General features: G+C 42.4%; 1 non-coding gene across 1 annotated transcript; it reads right to left on the bottom strand.

Moving 5' to 3' along the window:
* Window positions 1–2,147: 2,147 nt before the first annotated feature.
* On the bottom strand, window positions 2,148–2,254 carry LOC130987300 (small nucleolar RNA R71). The gene has a single exon (XR_009089689.1). It is a non-coding gene; the product is annotated as a small nucleolar RNA R71 (small nucleolar RNA).
* Between the last annotated feature and the right edge of the window lie 7,190 nt (window positions 2,255–9,444).

Genomic DNA, 9,444 nt, shown 5'->3' with positions numbered 1-9,444 from the left:
GATAGAAAAATAGGGGTTTGTGACAAACATGGTTTTCGTACCTCAATTCCACATGTTTTGTTGTCATTTCCCTTCATGTTTTGCTTGTGAATGCTTGTTTGTGCCCGAATATTTAGTTTTATAAAGATTTGATATCTTGGTGTAGTTTTGGAGCAATTTCAGGAAACCTCAATGATTAATTGGAGGATTTTGAAGATATGAGATTGAAGTACGTCTCGAGAGGAATCCGTGAGCGCAAACGGCGACCAAATCCGAGTCCGGACGAGGGAGAACGGAGCAAAACGAGCGGACTGCGCAATACGCCCAGTACCCCGCGGTCACCACCCGCGGCCGCGGGGTGGGACCGCGGGTCAGCTGTTCCCAATTCCAGGGGTGTACCGCGGTCACCACCCGCGGCCGCGGGGCGGGACCGCGGGTTCCCTGAGTTTTGCCCACGTTTGAGCACCACGGGCGCGGGCCATGACCGCGGGAAAAGAGCGGAGTCGCGTTTTTCAGCCCTTAAACCCCTTTCTCCCCCTTTTCCTCACATTATTCATCATCCCCAACATTCCTACCTCCATATCCAAACCCTAACCCCCATTAATACTCATTCCTACCCATTTGAAGAAGGCATTGAAGAGGAGAGAGGATTGAAGCAAGCTTCTCAATAGGATTTGTTCATTCTTTCTCTCTCTTTCATTTATGTTTCTCTTTTCATTGGGTATGTTATTGTTGAACATGATAGGCTAAATTTCTCTTTGATTTGGGGATTAGGCTAGATGATTATTGTAATGGATTGATTATTTATGCTCAATATAAATCTTGTTTGTTCATTTGCACATTATCTTTTCAAACCCTTGATTTATTTCTTGTATGGATTGTTGGCCACATTCTATGCATTTCTAATTTGCACTTTGAATCGGGAGAGGATAATTGCAATAGATAAGGTGTTTGAAACATATCAATTCGATAACCGGGAGGTTGAGAGTTGGGTGAGAGTATGTCGATCTTTGTGTGCTTTTGGGAGTTATAGGTTAGAAGTTGACCGGGGACGACAACTATGACCCGTAATCTACCGTTTTAGTCGTCCGGGAGGGGGCTAGAACTAGTTGGGAGATCACTCTAGATAATTAGGTTCGTCAAGATTAGTATTGAGTTATAATTGAAGTCCTTTGCTTAATCATCGATGCCTAGTCCCTAAATCGCCTTAATCATCTTTTTAATCCACTTTGCTTGCTTGTTTTTATTCGTCTTTACACTTGTTAAGTATTTAGTTAGATAATCAAACCACTCACCTCCTTGTTTAGTCTAAATAGCTCTAGCATAATGAATTAGGATAATCACTAGATTGAACTACTAATCCTTGTGGGATACGACCTTGCTTCCATATATTACAACTACCCGTATACTTGCGGCGTGGTGAAAATATTAGCGAACAAGTTTTTGGCGCCGTTGCCGGGGATTAGTTTAGTTTCTTTGCTTGTGATATTTTGCTTCATTGTGCTTAACTACTTTAGACATTTTACTTGCTTTAATTTTTGTTTTCTATTTTAAGATTGTGATTTGACTCTTTGTTCTTGTTGGTTGATAGGTAGTGTATGAATACAAGGTCTAAAGGTGCACCTCTTATACCTATAAACCTTGAGGTTGAAGCTTTTTGCCGACACAACAAAGCAAGAACAAGAAGAGATAGAGAGTTGGAGGAAGCTATGGCGGAAAATTTCGATTTAATCCGTCAACTCCAAAGGCAATTGGAGGACATGCAAGGGCAAATCAATGAGCAAGAGGCTCAAAGGAATGCACCACCACCACCACCTATTAGCAATATGTTCCAACCCGTGGTCCAACAAGTGGGAGTGCATGCCCCGAGAATCAATGCCAATAATTTTGAGCTCAAGCCGGCCCTCATCAACATGGTGCAACAAAATCAATTCGCCGGTCTTTCTCAAGATGACCCGAATGGACATCTCGGCAATTTCTTGGAGATATGCGATACTATCAAGATAAATGGAGTTCCGGAGGATGCCATTCGACTTCGACTCTTTCCCTTCTCACTAAGGGGCATGGCCAAGACATGGTATCAATCTTTAGAGATTGGTTCCATCACTACATGGGAGAAAATGGCTCAAAGGTTCCTTATCAAGTTCTTCCCTCCAAGTAAGACAATGAAGATGAAGAAGGACATTGTCCAATTTCATCAATTCGATGGAGAGACCTTCTATGAAGCTTGGGAGAGATTCAAAGAGATGATAAGGAAGTGTCCCAACCATGGTTTGGATCAAAACACCATTATTTGTTCATTCTATACCGGGTGTAGTGGTGAGATGCAAAGAGACATGAATGCATCGGCCAATGGAGCATTGTTGGAAAAGAGCCACGAGGAGGCCACCCACATCATAGAGAACTTGGCCGCCAATAGCTACCAATTTCCGGGGGAGAGGACTATTTTGAAGAAGGTGGCGGCTACAACAAGCTCGGATCCGATAGCTCTTTTGACAGCTCAATTGACCGCCATGAATAACAAGATTGATGCTATGTCAATATCAAGGGTAGAGCCCGTGGTTGAAGAACAAACTAGCTTCGAGGATGTGAACTACATCAACAACAACAACAACCGAGGCCAAGGGAATTTCCGGCCTTCACATCAAGGTGGTTATCAAGGCCAAGGGCAAGGGCAATACAATCAAGGATTTCAAACAAATCGCCACCCAAATCTTGCCTATGGTAATCCCAATAACTTCTTGCAACCACCGCCCGGATTTGCGGTGAGTGATGGCATGATCAAGGAAGAGAAGAAGCTCAACCTTGAAGAGATCTTAATGAAATTCATGACGGCCACTCAAGCCCACATGACAAGAACCGACGAAAGGTTAGAGGCTCAAGCAACCCAATTGAAAATGCTTGAGATGAAAGTGGGACAAATTGCTGAATCCTTAAGCAACCAACATCAAAAGGGGCAATTTCCGAGTAACACCGTTGTGAATCCAAAAGAACATTGCAAGGCTATCACTATAAGAAGTGGGAAGATACTTGAAGAGTCCAAGATACCTCCGGAAGTCATGAACAATGATGAGAACATGTCACGACCGGTCCTAATTAAGGATAATTAAGCCGGGGAAACCGTGACTAATGGAGGGAGATTAGAAACGGGGTAGAAAGGGGATAATTAAACAAAGAAGAATCACATTTCATAATTTAACAAAAGGAATATTTATAATATAACAGAAGTTTAGTCGTATAGACTCAAATAACTAGTAAGTTCAGATATCTCTGACTTAGCCAAATAAACATAAAACTTCTGAGTACGCAGCGGAATAAGGTTCTGATTACATGTATGATGACATGTAACCCTAGAGTTCATTACTACATAATAAGACAAAAGAATCCCGCTCGTCACTTCATCACCATCGGCAGCTGCTCAACCTGCACATTTAGAAATATATGCAGGGCTTGAGTACAAAAGTACTCAGTGGGCACGTATGCCTAAGTATAAAATACATGCTTCAAAACTGTAAATTGTCATGCCATAATTAAACAGTACAGCAAGGGAGTTTTTCGCTAAAAGGCCCAAGCTTACTAAATTCATTTGTGATTCTTAAAGTTCGACTGCAGTCTAAGTTCTCTTGTAATCTATCATATCTGGAACTTTGTGCCGGAGAGGTGGCCACCTCTCACGGTCACTTGACCGGCCAACCCGCTAGATGACTCACGGTCACTGGTGTACACTAGCCCTGGCAGGATAGCTATCAACTGCTCAAGACACGAATTCGATTACATGATAAAAGTCACATCAGATAGATATCATACCGAAATTTAAATATTTTATGGCAAGACAATATTTGAAATAACTTCAATTAATTTAGTCATGAAATAACTTGCTTGAACGTAACATTTAAACTCATTTGATATATATGAAAGTAATGCCCACCTGATATAAACTTTCTGTGGTACAAAAGCTCCTCAACAGATTATCAATCTCGCCCTTGACCTTTATTACGAGAATATATGTACATATATAAGATATTTGCTCGAATAAAAATCCTCAAATGAGAATGTGTATTTAACTATGCATGATCCTTATGCATGAATTATTATTCTGAAATAATAATCAGGGAATTTCTATTGTTAATCCAGGCTATCGGATTTAAACAAAAGCTAAGTCTCGTCTCATGAAGCCGGATAACTAATAAAAATTAATCCGTTCTCTTCAGGATGTTATACACTACTGATTAAATAATCCCGCTCTATGTGGTAGATAGAAAGGAACTAACTCGGCTTATTCATTACATAACCTTGTAGGAATTTATCGGGCTTATCAAATATGAATGGAAATAATAATATAATTTCAAATAATTAAAAGGCTCAACATAAGGCAGCCTAATAATTAATTAAATAGAAGTGAGCTTGAATAATTAACATGTGAGGCCCAATTGAAATAATTCATCGGCTCAAGTAATTAAATAAATCTTGGCCCAAATAAATAAATAATTTGATTAGCTGGGCTTAATTAAATAAATCAAACGAGGCCCAACGAAGATAATATAACAAAGGCCCAATGAATTAAACTAAAGTCCAATTAAAATAGATTGCAGTTGGGCTTTTATTAATAAACTCGGGCCAAAGAGAAATAATAAAGGCCCATATGAAAATAAATACAACTAGGCCCAAAGAAAATAAATAGGAGGCCCAATTTTCGGCCCAATTATTAAAATAAATAGAGTCCAACTCAATTAAATAAAGCCCATACAAATCAAAACAACAATTAACTCAAAGCCCTTATAAATAAAATCAGAGGTCCAATCAGTAATTAAAATTGGTCCATATAAATAAATTCTGAAGCCCAATTCCTAATTTAAAATCGGCCCAAAATTAATAAATAACTCAGCCCAACTCAAGCCCACTGAAAATAAATAACAAAGCCCAATAAATAAATAGGAGGCCCAAATTTTTCGGCCCAACTCAATTAAATTAAAGCCCAAAACAAATTGAAGAGCCCAACTCCAAATACACGGTTCTCTCTCTCAACAATAATACACTCATCTCTCTCTCTCTCGGTCACACTCCCACGCACCCATACGAAAGTAAATCTCTCTCTTCTTCTCAATTCTCGTTTCTCTCTCTCTCGCTAAGTTCCGCAGCTGCAGAAACTCGCCGGGAAGCAGCGGTGATAAGTCGCCGTCATCCGCTGCTCTCCCCTCTCCGTCCGTTTCCGGCGACATCATTGTCGAGCCGCCCTCTCTTTCGGCCCTCCGGCTCAACTCCGGCAAAGCAGCCCCCAACGTTGTATCCACTTCTCCCTTCTCCTCTTTCTCGTGCGACAGGTACCCCATGCGCCGGCCGGCCGCCACCGCTCCGATTTCGAACGGAGGCGCCGCCTGAGCCCTAGTTTCTTCCCCAAATCAGAGAGCGCCGCCGTCGCTGCAACTGGAAGGTCGGAAGATTCGCCGTGTCGCTGCTTCGATCCGCCACCGCCTTGAGCTATCGCCGTTGTCTGGAGCTGCTGCTGTTTCACCGAAGTCGCGGCTTGCTGGAGGAGCGCCGCCGCCGGCCGCTGCTGTTGGCCAGCCTTCTTCCTATCTCTCCCTCTCGATCCGGCCTCAGCCGAAGCGGGTGCCGCCGCCGCTGCCGTCTGTGGAAGACCGGCGAGCGCCTCCTCTTCCCTCCGCCGACCAGCTTCTCGTCCAGCCGCCATCGTCTCTGATCGGCTTCGGTTGCCGACGCGGGCTCCATCAACGCCGTTGATGCTGTCCTAATTCCAGAAAGAAGAGGTCGCCGCTGCCGGGCCAGCCGCTGTTCGGGGCTCGGTACCGGTGGTCAGCGCCGACTGTTGCTGCTCGTCCGCCGCTGCTCTTGAATCCAGCGAGGTCGAGAGCCATCGCCGAGGGTCGGGAGTCTTCTCCTTTCACCGCTCGACCGCCGTCAACGCTGCTGTCCTTGGAAACCGCCGCTGCTGCGCACGAGTCCGGCGTGCCTCTGCACGTCGCCGTGATTCACGGTTGGCGCTTGGATCCCCTTGAGCCGTCGCCCAATCATCGCTTCATGGCTCGACCGAACAGGCTGCGCCCTTTTCCATTCGAAGCCTAAGTTCATTCTTAATACTCTAATTGTGAACGAAACTCAAAGCTTGTTGTAACTCAGTTCATGATTCTATTGAGCTCTAGTATTTCTATAATTCGATTATGCAGTGGGTAAAACTAGCCATAGTGGTTTGTTTCTATTTCGAAAGTCCTCATTGTCTAACTCATGAATAACACATAAAAAAACTGACTTTAGTAGATTGCTATGTCCATTATGCAACAATGTTTTCTATCATTATATACTGATCATGCTTTGATATGCATACAACTGGATTGAATATTTGGTATTGAATTAATACCTTGAAAATGACTGTTGGTTGGCTGATTGTCGTTGGTTTAAATGCAGCAAAATGAACTGAAATAACCAAGTTGCTGTTCATAAATGTAGGTGGAATCCTGAGTGCATTAAAGAGAATTCAAAGAAGGCTTACCTCCTTGAAGTTTGGCAAGAAGAAGAGTACTTTACTCCCCTTGAAACTTGACGGACAGTGAATGAAGTAGGGAGTTTGTTGGCTGGGGTTGATACTAATAATTCATTGGTGAAGACTTGAGTGTAATGGTGGGGAAAAAGAAAGAAAAACATAATGATAGTGGTGTATAGAAGTTGGGGAACAAAGTTTAATGGAAAGAAAAAGAGAAGAAAAAGAAAGGAAAAAAAAATGTAGAGGAGAATTATTGATGTATTTTCTCTGACTCGGTGATTCTGTAACTGTAAAGTGAATCACGTGCTCATATTTGCTTGTACTGTTTATTTAAATAAATCCCGATTTCGACATGTGATATCTTACTAAAAACGATAAGTTATAAAATGAATCTAAATTAAATCCGTAGATTTAATTCGTTCATTGATCTGATATCTAAATTAAATCCGCAGATTTAATTAACTCACGAGTCTGAAATAATCCACAACTTGAGTAAGAATAAAATCTAATTCCATCTCGCTTAAATAAATAACGTGACTTTGCTAAGTCAGTTATAACTCTGAAATAATATCATTGACTGCTTTAACAATATAAATTCAGGATCATAAGCTGAATTCATATCAGAATAATATCCATTTTCATTCACTGATGAACAAAATACACACTCATTACTGGATTTAAAATATATAAAAGAGCGGGTCACTACATACTACCCCTCTTAACAAAAATTTCGTCCCGAAATTTGCATAATTCTTCTAAAACAGTTCGGGGTATTTATCCTTCATTTTGTCTTCAAGCTCCCACGTGGCTTCCTCTTGTCCGTGGTGTCTCCATAAGACTTTCACTGATGTGATTGCCTTATTCCTGAGTTGTTGTACTTTTCGATCTAGAATGGCCTCTGGTCTCTCTTCATAACTCAAGTCTGGGCAAAGGATCATCTCTTCTTGGTGGATTATGTGCTTTGGATCGAAAACGTATTTTCTGAGTTGTGATACGTGGAAAACATTGTGAACGTTTCCAAAACTTGGCGGTAATGCCAACCTATAGGCTACTGGGCCTATTCTTTCCAAAATCTCATAAGGTCCTACGAATCGGGGCCTAAGTTTTCCCTTGACACCAAACCTAGTTATCCCCTTGGTAGGAGATACCTTTAGGAAGACCTTGTCTCCTATTTCAAACTGTAATTCGGTTCGGCGTGCATCAGCGTAAGATTTCTGTCTATCTTGCGCCTCCTTTATTCGCCCTCTGATTTGGCGGACTATCTCAACCATCTCATTTACCATGTCTGGTCCTAAAACTTTTCTCTCACCCACTTCATCCCAATAAAGTGGTGATCTACATTTTCTTCCATACAATGCCTCATATGGTGCCATATCGATAGTCGCCTGGTAACTGTTATTATAGGCAAATTCAATCAACGGCAGCACTACTTCCCAACTTCCACCTCTATCTAACACCACTGTTCTCAACATATCTTCGAGGGTCTGAATTGTCCTTTCAGACTGCCCATCTGTCTGCGGGTGGAAGGCGGTGCTGAAATTTAACCTCGTGCCTAACTCCTTTTGTAAGCTCATCCAAAATCTAGAAGTAAATTTTGAGTCTCGGTCTGAAGTGATCGACACTGGTACACCGTGTAAGCGTACAATCTCTCGAACATACAACTGAGCTAGCTTGTCTGATCCATGTGTGATCGGTATTGGTATAAAATGAGCACATTTTGTGAGTCGATCCACTATTACCCAAATGGCAGTGTTTCCTCTCTTTGTTTTGGGCAAACTGGTCACAAAATCCATTGCGATGTGCTCCCACTTCCATTCTGGAATTTCCAACGGTTGTAGTTTTCCATATGGCCTTTGATGTAAGGCCTTCACCTGTTGGCATGCTAGGCATTTCTCCACAAATGACGCTATGTCTCTCTTCATTCCTTCCCACCAAAAGTGTTTCTTTAGGTCCTGATACATCTTAGTACTGCCTGGGTGGGCAGTATAAGGGGTATCGTGAGCCTCACTCATGATTTTATCCTTAAGCTCATCATCGTGGGGGATGCATATTCTTCCTTCAAAAAGGATAACATTATCCGATGCTTCTTGATAATTCTTGACGCCTCCTTTCCTTACTGCTTCCCGTAGTTTTTCCATTTTCCCGTCTTTTCTTTGTGCTTCTACGATCATCTTCCTCAAGTTAGGTACTGTTGCCACAACGCTTGCTATCGTCCCTGGTGGTTTAACCACTTCTATGCTCATTTTGCTAAATTCCCTTATGAGCACCGTCTCTCGAGTGATGAGAGCTCCCAATTTAGATTGGGTCTTACGACTCAATGCATCAGCCACTACGTTGGCCTTGCCTGGGTGGTAGTTAATACTGCAGTCATAGTCTTTCACTAGTTCGAGCCATCTCCTCTGTCTCATGTTGAGGTCCTTTTGCTCGAAAAAGTATTTCGGGCTTTTATGATCTGTGAATATTTCACACCTAACTCCATATAGGTGGTGCCTCCAAATCTTCAGCGCATGCACCACTGCAGCTAACTCCAGATCATGAGTCGGGTAATTCAGTTCATGTGGCCTAAGCTGTCGTGACGCATATGCTATCACTCTTCCTTCTTGCATCAGCACGCAACCAAGTCCATTTTTGGACGCGTCTGTGTAGATCATGTATTCCTTATCAGCTGTTGGGACGGCTAACACTGGTGCCGTAGTTAACTTCTCCTTAAGTTCTTGGAAGCTCTTCTCGCACTCCTCTGTCCAAGAAAATTTTATTCCCTTCCTGAGTAGTTGCGTCATTGGCCTTGCAATTTTGGAAAATCCTTCCATAAACCTCCGATAGTAACCTGCCAATCCTAAGAAACTTCTTATCTCATTAGGGTTAGTAGGCGATTTCCATTCGCGCACTGCTTGCACTTTTTCAGGGTCCACTTTAATCCCTTCTGATGATACAATATGTCCTAAAAACGTGACTTCGCTGAGCCA

The sequence above is a fragment of the Salvia miltiorrhiza genome, chromosome 5 (assembly GCF_028751815.1).
Source record: "Salvia miltiorrhiza cultivar Shanhuang (shh) chromosome 5, IMPLAD_Smil_shh, whole genome shotgun sequence".
NCBI lineage: Eukaryota > Viridiplantae > Streptophyta > Magnoliopsida > Lamiales > Lamiaceae > Salvia > Salvia miltiorrhiza.
This window is presented reverse-complemented; position numbering and strand designations above follow the sequence as displayed.